This window comes from Phascolarctos cinereus, unplaced genomic scaffold (assembly GCF_003287225.1).
Source record: "Phascolarctos cinereus isolate Bilbo 61053 unplaced genomic scaffold, phaCin_HiC Scaffold_7;HRSCAF=346, whole genome shotgun sequence".
In the NCBI taxonomy this organism is placed as follows: domain Eukaryota; kingdom Metazoa; phylum Chordata; class Mammalia; order Diprotodontia; family Phascolarctidae; genus Phascolarctos; species Phascolarctos cinereus.
Genome location: NW_027556180.1, coordinates 159213060 through 159228522, shown reverse-complemented (window position 1 = coordinate 159228522; position 15463 = coordinate 159213060). Strand labels below are relative to the sequence as shown.

Genomic DNA, 15463 nt, shown 5'->3' with positions numbered 1-15463 from the left:
CAAGCCTCTCCCACTGAAATCAATTGTATTGCCCTCTTGTCCCCCAAATAAGAAGAAAATATGGCAAAATAGGCAGAAGTTTATAGGGGGTAGAGTACTGAAATTGCAATTAGGAAGGCTGGGGTTCAAATTCTACCCCCCAACACTTACTGGCTATGTGATTATGGGAAAATTGTTTTGTCTGTTCAAGCCTCAACTTCTTCATCATTAAAATTTTAGTAATTAATAATAAAGCAACTATTTCACAGATTTATTGAGAGGTTCAAATGCATACTATATGTAAAGTTCCTTGAAAAATATAAAGTGTCATATAAATGTTAGTGTCTTTCCTAGCAGTGTCACTGAGACAACTGTAGACCAAGCTATTTAAAAAATTATTGATCTTCTAAAACGTGGAATGAAAGAAAAACAAAACAAGAACACATTAACCCAGCCTATCACCATTTCCTTATAGGATTTAAACAAGGTGAACTAATTATCACAAGAGGAAAAAAAAATGAGAGTAGATATAGCATCAGCTAAATAATATGATTACTTGATTTCTTTGTCAAAAAAGAGAAATATTGTAGCCATGCTTTTTTGTTTGCTCATTTGTTTATTTTATTAAAAAAAGCCTTGAGCAAGAGTCATATTGCATAGTTTCAGAGTGTTCTGCTTACATGAAATCTTGTGGTAAATCCAGAGTTAAATGTGAGTTGTAATTTTATTGCCTACTGACCAGAAATAAGGATCAATGGGGCTTGAAAGAGAATAACTTGATTGACAGTTCATAATTAGAGTTTATTAGGATCCAGTAAACAAGCCTTGATAGAACTCAGAATTGGCTTTAAGAATCAAGAAGACTGGGGCAGGTAGGTGGCACAGTGAATAGAGCTCTGGCCTTGGAGTCAGGAGGACCTGAATTCAAATCCAGCCTCAGACACTTAGCACTTACTAGCTGTGTGACTCTGGGCAAGTCACTTAACCCTGATTGCCTCACCATCCCCCAAAACAAGTCAAGAAGACCTGAGTGAAGTGAGCAGAACCAGAACAACATTGTACACAGTAATAGCAACATAGTATGACGACTAACTTTGTTAGACTTAGCTTTTCTCAACCATATAAGGATCTAAGATAATTCCAAAAGATTGATGATTGAAAATGCTACCCACATCCAGGAAAAAAACAAACAAACAAACAAACTATGGAGTTTGAATACAGATCGAAGCATACTATTTGTGCTCTATCTCTTTTTTTTTCCCATAGTTTCTCTTACTGGTTCGAATTCTTCTTTACAACATGGTAATGTGAAAATATGTTTAATAGGAATGTATATGTAAAGTCTATATTAGATTGCCCACCATGATGAGGAGGGGGAGGAGAGAGATAAGAATAAAATTTAGAACTCAAATTCTAATGGAAATAAATGTTGAAAATTTAAAAGTTAATTAATTAATTTTAGAAAAAGAATCAAGAAGACCTATCTTTAAATATAGATTCTGACATTTGCTATGCTGAATAAGTCACTTAAGCTCCCTGTCTCACTTTCCTTCTCTGTAACATGGAGAGAATACACATAAAAGTACCCAGTGTGGTATTTTGTGAGGTTCAAATGGGATGATGTATTATTAAATGTCTTGCAAACTTTACAGAGCTTTAAATGATCAGTTTATTGTTAAAGTTTGCTAGTAAGCCAGATTAAGATGATAAAACAAATGCAAAATGATAATAGAGAATATGATTTGAAGGCTGTAGACATAGGTGAACATCAATATCATATAAACAGACTAATTTTCTAAAATCAGAAGTGACCAGATAGTTCTAAGCATGAAGCATCAGAATTATGAGTAAGTTTTTAAAGAAGGAATCCTAGCACTGCTTTCAAAACAAAAGAACTTTGTGTAAATGTTCAGATATTTTTTTTTCCCCTTGGAACCATTAATCTTTAGATGCTTAACAGAGCTGCATAAGAAATTACTATCTGCATCAAAGAAGAAACATCAAACAAATCAAAAGTGGAATGACAAAGAGAGGAAAACAACATTTCTCCTTTATGTCACTGTCAGTAAATAAACAGTTATTAAGCACCTACTCTGTTCCAGGCATCTTACTAATTGCTGGGGATATAAAGAAAGACCAAAGACAGCCCCTCCTTTCTAGGAGATCACAATCTGTATACTAGAGAGGTAGCCTCAAAGCCAGAAAGACTGGAGTTCAATCCTGCCTCTGGCATACTGGTTGTGTGATTCCTGTCAAATCACTTAAGTTGATAGTGTTCTAGGCAGCTCTCTAAGCCTATAAGTTTCAGAGGTAGTACTGACTCAAGTTGGTAGAAAGATTCTAAACTTGAGAGTTCTCTGTACCAATAAAATAAAAAAAAAATCATCTCTCTCTGTTTATAAAGCACTTTATATTTTACAAAGTATCTTGCTCACCACAATTTTGCAATAAAGGTAGGATAAACATTTTTATTCCAATCTTACAAATGAGTAGCCTGAGTTTTGGAGAGGTTAAATGATTTGCCCGTGGTTGCACAGTCTCTTGGAACAACTAGGATTTAAACAGGTCTTCTGACTCAAAGTACTGTGTTCTTTCCCAAGACATGTTACTTCTAAAATGTAGCTGTGTCTTCTGTTGTTGTTGTTTGTCCTTCCTTCTTGAAGAGGACCATGACATAAGGGAGGTTACACAATGGCCCTCTACAGAGAACATGAAAGAATTATTAACATTCCTGAGTGGTCTACTGAAGAAGGTCTTAAGTTGCACCTAGTTGTGGTAAGAGATACCATTGATTTTTTCTTTTTGTAATCAACTGTAAGAATCACCAAATCTCAATTACTTTAAACCTGTACTTTTTAGTCTTGAATATAAAGAGGAATGAACTAAATATAGGCATGGTATTTTTCAAAAAGGAAGAAACAAAATATCAGTAGCTGCTTTCTACATGTTGGTTGGCAAGGTTCTAATTGTATAATTGGGCAGAGGCAGATGAGTAGTGATTAGCGACTACTGAAAATCTCAAGAGAAACTTTCTTAAATGCTAAATGGTATTTGAAGCAATTATCATGATGATCATGTTTACCAAAATGTAAGTTCTAATGTTAAACTGGTTCCTACAATTGATGTTTAAAAATCATATGTGTGTCAGAAAGCCAGAGGGGATGAGCTGCTATCAATTGACACACCAGTTCTACCGATGTTGGAGATTCCTGAATGAGACAATATCTGGTTCTTGATTATTTTTCCTTTTTCAAATTTTCTGTCCCCTTACTTTGGACCCAAAGGAAGAAAATAAGTAAATCAAAAAGGTATGAAGTTATATGCTTATAATGTTAATTAAAAGTTTGATTATGAAAATGAAAAGAAAATTAAAATGTCTAAATCACCATCAGCTACCATTGATTTAAGGTCCACAGTTTTTATGACTATATATTAGACACCTGTTTGAATGTGTGTGGGTATTTGGTTGGTACTATTTTTGAAATTATAAAGATTTTTGGTAATTATCTTTAATTTGCATGTACAAGTACTCGTTTGTGAAGACAATTGCCTTCTTCATGTTGTAGCTGACAGAGATGGACAAAACTCACGTATTATTTTGACCTTGATGACTGCTAATTGTCTCTATCTTAATTATTAGACTCGATAGAAACTAGGAAAAATGTGCCACGTGGAATAAAATCTTTAAATAACTCAGATTCTCTAAGTGACTAAACTATTTCTGAGATTACCTTATGCTAATAAGCATTCTAAGCAACAAATTATCTAATAATGATAACTGTGGGAGCCTCCCAATAGCATAAGAAAGTAAAGAATAAAATTTAGTCTGTCTTGGGTTTGTTCTATATCAAGCTGCACTACTTACCAACATAGCAAAAAAAAAAAAAAGACCGCTTAAATCTGACACAATTTCACTTAAAAAGTGTTTGGTCCTACCATATGGATTTCCAAGTTAGATATATAGTCATCTCACATTGCATTATGAAAACCCAAAAGAGCATACACAATTTCCAAAATAGCTTGAATTCTTAAGTAGAAAATAGAAAAATAGATTGTAGCTTGCTTAATATGTCCCAACTTCCAATAAAAATTAAAAAAAAAACTTAATTGCACTCCTGTTCATGCTGCAAAATGGCATCATTATACATGTTAAGTAAATCAAGAAATTAAGTAGAGGTAGGGAATGGACCTGTGATTTCATGAATACTGGGAATTCCCAAATAAAGGAATATCCCTCTAATAATGAAGACTTGTCCTTTCAATGCTACTTCTTATCTTAGAGAGTTACCTAAGAACTGTCAGAATATGTGACTTTTCTAGATTGACATATCTAGTATATGTTTTAGAAAGGCCTTGAACCTGAGCCTTTCTGGTTCCAAGGCCAATTCTCTAACCTCTATGAAATGGTGCTTCCCACTCATTGTAAATTAAATATTGTTATATATTTTGAAGAAAATAAAATTTTGGGGGACCTGCCCTCTTGGAGTTTTTAATATAAGAGGCTATTTCATTATATTCATAATTAAGTTGAGAAAAAAATACTCATCAATATAGGCTTTAATAACATTATATTGACTTGATCTGAATGACCAAGATTATTACATCTACTCTCTGTACTGAAAAGCAATGAAAATATAAGAAAAAAAGAGAATATCTATCTTCTTGCTGCAATTTGATTGTTAATATTGGTTCTGTGTGCATACCATTAGATTTCTGATTTGCAAACTCTTGATCTCATTAATTAATTATGAGCTAGTATGAATCTGAGTTCATATTTGTACTCAGGTCTAACTGACCAAAGAAAGTCACTATTAATTTTTCTGCAACCTAAAATATGGAATAACTTCTCTGAAGTCTAATTAAGTGAGAGAGAGAGAGAGAGAGAGAGAGAGAGAGAGAGAGAGAGAGAGAGAGAGAGAGAGAGAAAGATAGGTACAGATATGCATATATGATCATTTATGTATATGCACTTTTTTCTCTTTAGGTATCTTACACTGAAAGCAAAAGTAATTTCTAACACTGCCCTTCTCTGATTGCCTGAACAAAACATCTATTTAAGGGGGAAATACATCCTATGATTAAGCATTGGTAATTATTACAAAGATAGGCCACTCATAGATGGAAAATCTCAAAGTAGAAACTGGGAACAGGTAATGGACGTAGATTGCTCAAGTTATTCAGTTTTCTAAGCTTTGCTTCAAAACTCAAAATGAGACATTTTATATTCTTTGAATAGCTTGCATTTTTCACAACGAAGTTTATTTTTTTCTTTGTTTTGTAACAAAACTTTCATTAGAAAGATGACTAGAAAGAAATTATAGAATTGAAGTCTCAAAGGAAACTGAGAAGAAAAAAAAATTTTTGTTGACAACAACAACAGATCTCAAGTACCAGGTTTTCTATTTCAAAGGTGGAGCAAAACTGTAATCATAACAAAACTTGGATGGTGTAAAAACAGAGTAGCTGACAGAACTGAGCTTTTATAGGTAGGGAAGAAACAAAACTGTCCACCTAGGCAGTGTAGAGAACAACCAGGATAATAATAACAACAAACATCTATAAAGTGCTTACTATATCCCAGACTTTATGCTAAGCACTTTACAGTTATTATCTCATTTGATTCTCACAAGAAACCTGGGAGAGAAATCTTATTATCATCCCCACTTTACATATGAAGAAACTGAGGCAATCAGAAGTCTAGTAATATGCTCTGGGTCACACAGCTAAGAAGTGTCTGAGTTAGATTTGAACTCAGGTCTTCCTGATATCAGGCTCAGCACTCTATCCACTGCTATGTCACCTAGCTTCCTGTTTATCTGGACCAGGATTCAAAAGAATATCTAGTAGTAATTAACTGTGTAACCTAGGAAAATACACCACCTCTATGGAGCTTCAGTTTCCTCATCTATAACATAAGAGGTTAAGACTAGATGGTTTCATTTTTTTCTTTTTTTCCCCACAAATTTGTTATTCATTTAAAATTCATTAAAAATTGAATTTTGAATTATGTCCCTCCCTCCCTACCATTCTTCCCTGACCCACTGAGAAGGTAAGCAATATAGCCGTATGTGTAATATAACAATCATGAAAAACATTTACATATAGCCACATTGCAAAAAATTAAGAAAAAATAAAGTGAAAAAAATCATACTTCAATCTGCATTCCAAGTGCATCAGTCCTCTCTTTGGAGGTGGATAGCATTTTTTTTTTCCATCATTGAGTCCTTTGGAATTGTCTTTGATCATTATATTAATCAGAATAGCCAAGTCTTTCACAATTGATCATCATTACAACATTGCTATTACTCTGTACTAGATGATTTCTAAATTCTCTCCAACCATAACGTGCTGTCATTTGAATTAGAGGAAAGCTTCTCAAGGGGGAAATGGTGTAAATGATTAATTAGTTTTTTCTTATGAACTCCTTTATAGAAGATGAAGCAAAATCATACTATAGTTCTTTAAACATTGGATATTCACACAACGTTGCTTTAAGCAGGTAGATATTTTATCCAGTTTGCAACTATCTATAGGACTTTACACTATTAGGGAAAAAATGTTTAAATTTCATTTGTCCCACCATTCCACTAAGAGTTTTGGTTTTCAAATAATACAATTATTTTTTTTATGTTCCTAAAGTCTTAGGATGCAGAAATCCTACTCTAATCACTTCATTTCATGCACTAGCTATGCTGGTTGAGCATAAAATCTGACAGTTTCCCCCCACCATGCTGGAAAGGCTTTAAATACTGCCTGGTGTCTATCTGCCCCTCTTTTCTAAATACCAACTCAGCTAATATTTGGGAGAGTAACTTCCAACAAAGCTAGGTTCTCAACACATCTCTTCTGACACCAGTGCCCCTTCCTCTTTATCATGCCACCTCTCTAATAATAGCAGAAATATATTAACAATTTAGATAACACAAGTTGCTCGGGTATTCATTTATGTAGTTATGTTTTTCAATATGTTTTAATTTAATCCTAATAGTTAAGTGGTAGCAAATTTAACTTCTCTCAATCTCCAATCACAATTTCAAGGGATATAAAACAATTAATATTGTAGGATAGATATAATGAAGAGACCACTTAGGGTGATCTACCTATATCAAATATTTGAATAACTGATGCAAAAAAAGAAATGTTGGCCTCAATTCAGTCAGTCATTGACTATTAAACACTCACCATGTGAGTGATAGGCTCTGTTGTTAAGGGGCTGATAGTGTCATGCAGGAATGGAGGAGACAGAAAAATATCACTTTCATCCACTAAAGGGAGGTATTTAACAAAAATATATTATAATAGCACAATTATAACTGTACATAACTACATATTTCCAAAAATGGCTATTTTAGGTAAAAATGTTGTTGATATTTGATGTGTACAACTTGAATCAAATCATCTTCTTTCAGTGAAAATTGCCTGTGGAAATTGTCTGCATATATTCAGGCTTCTATATTCAAGGTCTGTTGTGATGATTGATCTTAACATAGAGAAGAACCAAGTTGTTTTTGCTTTTGAAGGTTTTGCAAGTAGAAGAAAAGCTCTGACAGGTCCTGCCATGCTGATAAGAGCCTAATGATGTCCTTTATCAAGGGACCAGTCTAAGAAAGTGCTGTCAGGCTCATTATCACTTTTCCTATAAGGTGATGCATTTTTAGCCTTAGAAATTACAAAGACCATCTAAAAATTTGGAAAGGTTTGATCTGGACCAGTGGGCAAAATGTTAACACTTACAAAATATTACATAGGTACTCAAAAACTTGGTGAGGGATCAGATTTTTATGAGTTAGTGGTTCAATGTAAAGTTCATTAAATTTGTATTCAGAGGAGTTCATGGACCTTGGTTCAAATATTGGCTCTGCCACTTACCACCTGTGTAACTCTGAGCAAGTCACTTCATCTCTTGGGGTTTCAGATTCTCATCTGTATAATCAAAGATATAGATCAGATGACCATTATGAACCTATGAATGACTTCATTGAAAAAAAGGGTTTTTTTTTGTTTGTTTGTTTTTGTTTTACTGTTTTTGTTTCCTTAAAGTTTATTTCCTGTAGGAATATGTAAAAAGTGACAACCTTGGAGAAGGAGGATAGTGGCAACATATTGTTTACATAAAATTAACATATTAATTTTTATCACTAGACTGCTATTATAATTATCATTTGTTGTCCTTCAGTCATTTCAGTTCTGTTCAACTCTTTGTGACCCCATTTGGGGTTTCCTTGGGAAAGATACTGGAATAGTTTGCCATTTTTTTTCCAGCTCTGTTTTACCGATGAGGAAACTGAACCAAACATGGTTAAGTGACTTGACCAGGGTCACACAGCTAGTAAGTGTTTAAGGTCAAATTTGAACTGAGGAAGATGAATCTATCCACTCTCTCCACTGTACCACCTAACTTCCTCTTTCACTATTATAAAAATCTATGAAGAAGATTACTATTCTTGAATTTTGTCTCTTTTTTTAAATTCATTCATTTTTTTTTAAATCTTCATGTGATCAAGTCAAAACAGGACATAAATGCCAACATGTGTACAAAGACACTCAAGATTAAATGTCAGTCATTCCTCACGCTCTATTATGTATACTTTATTTACAGGCCAGTTTATGTTAAATGAGTTGCATTAATATTCTAATGTGCATATTCTAATCAAGTAATTATAAGTAATTATTACAGTTTAACTAGCCAAAAATAGATGCCTTACTCTTATATGATTCTCTTTAGTCATTTTATTTAAACCTCAATAATATTTAAGCTATTTAAGATGTCCTTTTGCTACACAATATTTTGAAAGTTCATGACTATTGACTCAGAAGAATTTTTTTTAATTGGAAGGTATAAGTTAATTATAGATAGGTAGATCCAATCCAATAGAATCATTTAGTATATGTAATGAGAATATGTGAGTTTCACAAAAATATATTTTTTATTTACCAATGTGATTTTTTCAACACTATACACATTTTAAATTGTTTAATATGATTGTTTTGGTATTATCCAACAATGACATTTTACCTTGAATCATAGCAGTATTTTTGGTAAAAAGATAAACATGATTTCATCATTTATTGTATGTACTTTGTTTTAGACAAAGCTGTGGTGGCATCATGCTTTCCTTCTCACAGAATTTTTTATCAACCATCTATGGCTGGCACCAACTTTTAAGTGAATCATACTTCTTTTTGTGTTCAATGCAGCAAGGCTGATAGGAAATATATAGTGGCTATGTAAGTTCATTCATCCAATAAATATTTATTGAGTGCCTACTATGTGTCCGGCCCTATGTTATATACTGTCAACACAAGGAAGTATCAATTTAATTTAGAGGTTACAGAAAATTTGGCTATCTTGAAAATAGGTCATTGCCCTTATACTTGAATAAATGAATGTGACCAGTTGAAGAAGAACATTAATTATTTTGTTATACTATGAAGTTTTGGTTGAAAGAAGTACCACTCTAGAAAATGGAACGCTTGATTTCAGAACTAACTGGGATGGATTGAATGGAACTTTGCCCCAGGATGCTGACATTGGAAGGGACTATTTCCTGTCACAGAGGACATATTCACTCATCCTGTCTCCTGTTCTTTTGTTGATCTATAACACCATGAGATAAACTTCTCCCCAGTGCAACAAACCCCAGGCATATCTTCTCCTCTATCTCTCTTATAATTTGTCTGTACCTGAGGTTGGATTTCCTTTTTCATGCATCTCCTGTATTTGATTGTTTTCTATATAGTCTCATTCATTCCCCACATCCTACCCCTACCCTATCACCTCTTAGCTACACTATTCCCTGTTGTACTATACTCTGTACTATATACTAGGTTTTTCCCTTGGTGGGAAAAAAAAAAAAAAACACTGTTACCGCCTTTCTCAACTTTGAAGTCAGGAAAACTTGGAATCGAATCTGCCTTTCACAATGATTATATTTGTGGCCATAGGCATGATACAATCTCATTGAGCCTAAGGCAACTTAGTCTAAGGCATATTAAATTACAGACATAATGCAGTTGTCTCCATTTGAATGTCTATGCCAATGAAATAACAGACATTTGACTTAGGTTTAAGAGGTTTTACTAGTTATTTCCAAGACTGCTATGACAGTGGAATTTCCTTAAAGGAAGATCAACTTAAGAGTAGAGTTTTACCCTTCAAATAAAAAAAAAAAGGATAGAAAATTAGCACTTTCTGACCACTTGTCTTTAAGTTATTTTTTTCCGTTCCAGACCAAAAAAATAATGTCTGAATCTTGGGTCATCACACAACAACAACCACAACTACAAAATATTTTAAGGTTTGCAAATACTATCTACATCTATATCTATATCTATATCTATAAGCTGTCAAGATCAATCTTAGCTGCTGTGTGACACTCACTCAACATACTCAACTTGTTGCCAAATCTTAAGATTTAATCATCATAATGTGTCTTTTAAATATTCTCCTCTTTTCACTCACATAGTTACTTCTCTAACACAGGCCCTCATCACTTTAATCCTGAACTATTATAATAACTTTATGATTGATTTCCCAGATCTAGGGCTCTCCCCATTCCAATCCCCCTTCCCCACAGCTGCCAAAGTAGTTTCCTAAAACAACATCCTTACTTAATAAATCCCGATGTTTCCCTATTACCTCCAGGTTCAAATATAATACAATTTGTTTACATTTAAAGACATTTACAACCATGCTCCATCCTATCTTTCCAGTCTTACAATTTGTTCCCTTTCGTATGCTCTGTCTATTCCTCACACAGGATACACCAACTTCTAGTTTTTTCACTGATTTCCCTCCTCTCTGACTCTATCCCTGGAATGCTGCTTCTTTTCAACTCTCCGTATTGGTGTCTCTGAATTCCTCCAAGACTAAGCTCAAATCAAAGCTTCTTCAGAAGACTTTTCTATTTACTACCACCTTCCTCGCTGATAATGGCTTCTTTTAATTTAGTCTCTCTCTGTCTCTTTGTCTGTCTGTCTGTGTTTCCTTCTCTGTCTCTGTCTCTGTGTCTCTTTTGACAGTTACATAGCATGATGGATAGAGTGTTGGGCCTAGAGTCTCGAAGATCTGAGTTTCAATCTAGCCTCACCTGGAGCAAGTCACTTAAATTCAGTTTGCCTCAGCTCCCTGTGCAAAATGGGGATTATAATAGCACCTTCCTCCTCACTAGCAGAACTGGAGTGTTATGAAGATTAAGTGAGATAATGATTGTGACACTTAGCACACTGTCACATAGTGCTATATAAATGTTGAGTATAATGATGAGGATGATGATGTTGATTACTGAAAGAAATGATAGAAATATTTTGATATGCATTAGTAAGCAAAACTTGATATGTATCAAGATATAACTAGTATCTCTCTATCTAAACTATTTTGCATGTACATAGTTGTGTGTATATTTTATTCCTCGATAGAATTTAAACAGCCTGAGGGTAAGAAATGGTTTTTTTTAATCTTTCTTTGAAGCCCCAGGCTTAGCACAGTGTTTGATACATACGAAATACTTAATGAATACATGTACTCTGACTGAATTACAACTCTATGAGATGGACACTATTTTTTTCTCCATTCAGCAGATGAGGAAATTGAGGTTGAAAGGCTAAGTGACTTGCCCAACATTACATTGCAAGTATCTAAAGCAAGATTTGAACTCAGTTCTTTGTGATTCTAATTTCAGGCCACCATCTACCTAGCTTCATATAGAAATATGAGCAATGATTTTCTTTTTTCACCTTTAGCCATTAGAAATAAATATGGCCTCAAAAACACTAGCCATGATAAGACAGATTTTTGCTAATAAAATCCCATTCCATTCACCATCATCAGTTCTGACCATCGTCTCTCACGTTCTCCTATAACTTATTGACACATATGTTCTAGTGCCATGATATTCCAGGAAAAAAGACAGAAAAAGATGCTCTACAACCAGTGTCTAAGGCACTGTCTCAGAAGAAAACCAATTCACTGAAACACAAAGGCAGCCTTAACCAAATCAGTTGATACTTTGAAGCAGAACTCCTTAGAGTATCAGATCTTCCAAATGTTTTCTCTCTTCTTTTTTGAGTACGTGGATACTATTCTGCATTAGTCAGCTAAAACTGGAAGGGACCTGTTGAAGTCCCCAAGATTGAAGATTCTTAATGCTGGATTGTAGAGCAAAGGGAATAGGTAATTGATAGCAATAGCAATATGGAAGATTTTTCTGGACTTTCCACAGCCGGGATGTATACTCTTTGTAAATCCACTAATTAGCCAAAACTCTGAAGTTTCTGAGCCAGCAAGAATGAAGTTAGTCCCTACAAGGGGAAATGGACACAGATATACTTCTACTGCATTTACATCCAGTTAAATGAGTTTCCAGGACCCTTTGAAGTTTTGTGTGGCCAGCAACACATGGGTAATAATTTCACAGAAGAGGTAGAGTATCTGTGCTGTGAATAATATTCTTTTCCAAAGATGTGAATGAAATAAACTTAAACCATTCCAGTCTATTGACCAAATTGGGCATACTGAGAGATAAACTTGAAATTATTTTGAAAACTGATATTTGATCACCTATCAAGGTACTGGGTTTTATAAAATAGATTGTATAGTTTTTGCCTTTCAGAAGATTATAATTTCTTAAATTCCTTTCTTTCTTTCTTTCCCTTCTTCATTTCTTTCCCTCACTTCCTTTATAACTGTTTTCACAGACATGTGAACCCAGGGATCCTCTACAAGGACCCATTATCTTTCAGGGAGAATTTGGTTGCCCACACCCAATGCCTGACCCCACCCTTTTCTCTGTCCTCTGTCTTTCTCCCTTCCTTCCCCCCTTTACTCCCCACCATGCAAATTACCTTTTGCATTTCATTTCAATTATATATTTTTTTTCAGTTTGCATAGGTGAAGTGTGAGCAATAAATATAATCTATGATCTCTGTCTGCTTCAATAGGTTAACTAGACATTATATTGACAGATGAAATGTCTTTCATTAAAATATTATACAGTCCTTATTTGATTATTGTAAAATAAAAGTGAACAAAGTCATCAGCATCTGGCTTGTTTTAGCACTTGAAAAATATGTGCATCATTCCATAAGGGATATACATAAGATACATAAAGAAAAAAAATCTCAGGGACAACTGAGCATCATGGTCGTTTTTGGAGGTTTCTAGCAGCTGTGTACAAATCATTATACATCAATGACCATGGGAAAACATTGTCAACATCTGGAGTTTTTATTAAACAAATACCAACAGCTACCATTTGATTGCTCTTTCCCAAAGAAGAGATTAAATAATGGTCCATCAGACACCTGCTGCATGGGATTTATCAGTGCAAGCTGTCCTCTCCATCAAGAACAAAGTAACATCCTCCCTGCTTTTCTTCAGCAGCAAAACTTGTCAGTGTTTGAATGATTAAAAATAGGAAAGAAAGAAAAGAATACTGATTACTATAGAACACATCTTCATGGTTAAATGGATATTAGAAAATTTGAGAAATGTGATTATCTCAACATGAAATGCCCTTCTGTTTCAATGTATTTTCAAAATGTAACATCACTGGTATTAGAATATTAATATGTTTAAGGAGATGCTTCACAGACAGCAGGTACTGTCATGGGTCGTAATATTATTCTAAAGAAGAAAGCTGTAGGAACCTTCTAAAACAAATGTTATCAGAATCAGAGTGAAAAGGAGGCTATCATTTGCATAAACATTTGCACATAACTATAAGATCCATTTGTCAGGGAAGAAGAGACTATCTATTTGACTTGCTTTTAATAGAGGCTTACCCAGAACTTTATTTTGATAAAGTTAAATGATATAAAGTCTACAAATAATTCATATGTAAAATGTTTATTATGCCTTCCCCTAAAACATTTGCATTTTTTTCTTCTCCATTTTTAAAAGGGTGAAAGCCCAAGTACTTGGGATGAGGCTGAAGATGAGGGCAAGGCTAAGGAGAGTGAGGTGCCAGTGGTATTATATGGACACTGTATCATTCATGTCTCATTTTCCTTATCCCTCAATGGAGAAGTTCAGGCCATAGCCAGTACAGAAATCAGAAGCCCTGAAGTAACTAGACTGTTTTTATTACAACAATTATGTAAATAAAAATAACCGTAATGCTCTTCTTCAGTTCAATGACTGATACCTACCACCAGTACCATCTTTTACCAATTTACTTGCAAAATCTTCTGTAGAGCACAGCCATTCTAATGACCTTTTACTTCTTGGATAAAGCTTATCATGGACTCACTGAACTCTCAGGGTATAAGGAATCAGCCAAAACATTTGCCACAAATTCCTACTTCCAAATATCACTTACATATTAGATTTTGAATAATGGAAGGGAGTTAGATTCCACAGTGTTTCGTAGTTATGTGTTCCATTGTTTTATTGCATCTTAAACAAAATGTTGTCATGCTGTGACATAGGGCATTGTCAAGTGCAGACCTTTAAAAGCTAGGAATTGAATGAAATAAACATTCAAGACCTCTTCTGAGTGAGTCAGCTATGTTTTGCTTTTCTACATAGTCTGAAGACTTGTTTATATTTACATGACATCAGTGATAGCCCCCTTCTATTAATTTTCCTGACATCTGTGCTGCCAGATGTTGCAAGAACAGGGTAGCCACTTCAACCTGGTGAAGAAAGGACAACTCTGCCCAAGTATTATGACAAACAATATGAGCCTTAGAGTGTGTCCATATATTTCTTAAAGGTTTATCTTCCCATTTTTACAAAAGTATAAGAGTAAGTTTGGTCAAGACTTCAAAGTAGCCATTTACATAGTATATATAAATATTTATATTGGATGAGTAGCACAACAAACTGATTTCATTAATTTTGTTGTGTGAAAATTTTTAAATGTATTTTTAAAGTTCATAAAGTTCATATGCTTATAGCAATATTTATCTAAGAAAATTCAAAATTAATTTACTGGTGCAAAAGAAGGTCACCTTCCTCATACTTAGACCTCAGTTTTATTCAGAAAGTATTCAATGAAGTGGAAAAAAAAACATTTGAGAATTTGCCTTACTTTTTCAATAGCATATAGAAGGATATTACATTACATAGGAGCAATAGATTGGAAGGGAGAATTACACAATTGAGGATACTGTGCTTAAACCCTCATACGAATCTTCAGCAATCAAACATCTAGCTTTCCAATCCTTTATATAGATTCCATTTAGCATCTTCTTGTTACAATAGCACGAAAATTATGTTAGCAATGCTCCTACACTGATTTGCTGTTCTCTAACATGAAATAGTGATGCAAGTGCAGAAAATGTATACAACATGCTGATTCTGTCTAGTTCTTTAAAAAAAAAGTTTAGTGATTGAGAGATGTCTAAAAACAGGTATTCCTCTTTTTCATTCCTCTGCTACCCAATGAAAAATAAGAAAAAACAATTAAAATTATCAAAACAAATTCTTACATTGACCATGCGCAAAACTACATTAAACGTATTCAAGTAAAGTGAAGGGCAA

At 34.0% G+C, this 15463-nt stretch overlaps 1 pseudogene; it reads right to left on the bottom strand.

Annotated features, from left to right (window-relative positions):
* The window catches only part of LOC144454875 (uncharacterized), a 198212-nt pseudogene that overhangs the window by 164169 nt on the left and 18580 nt on the right, over positions 1-15463 (bottom strand).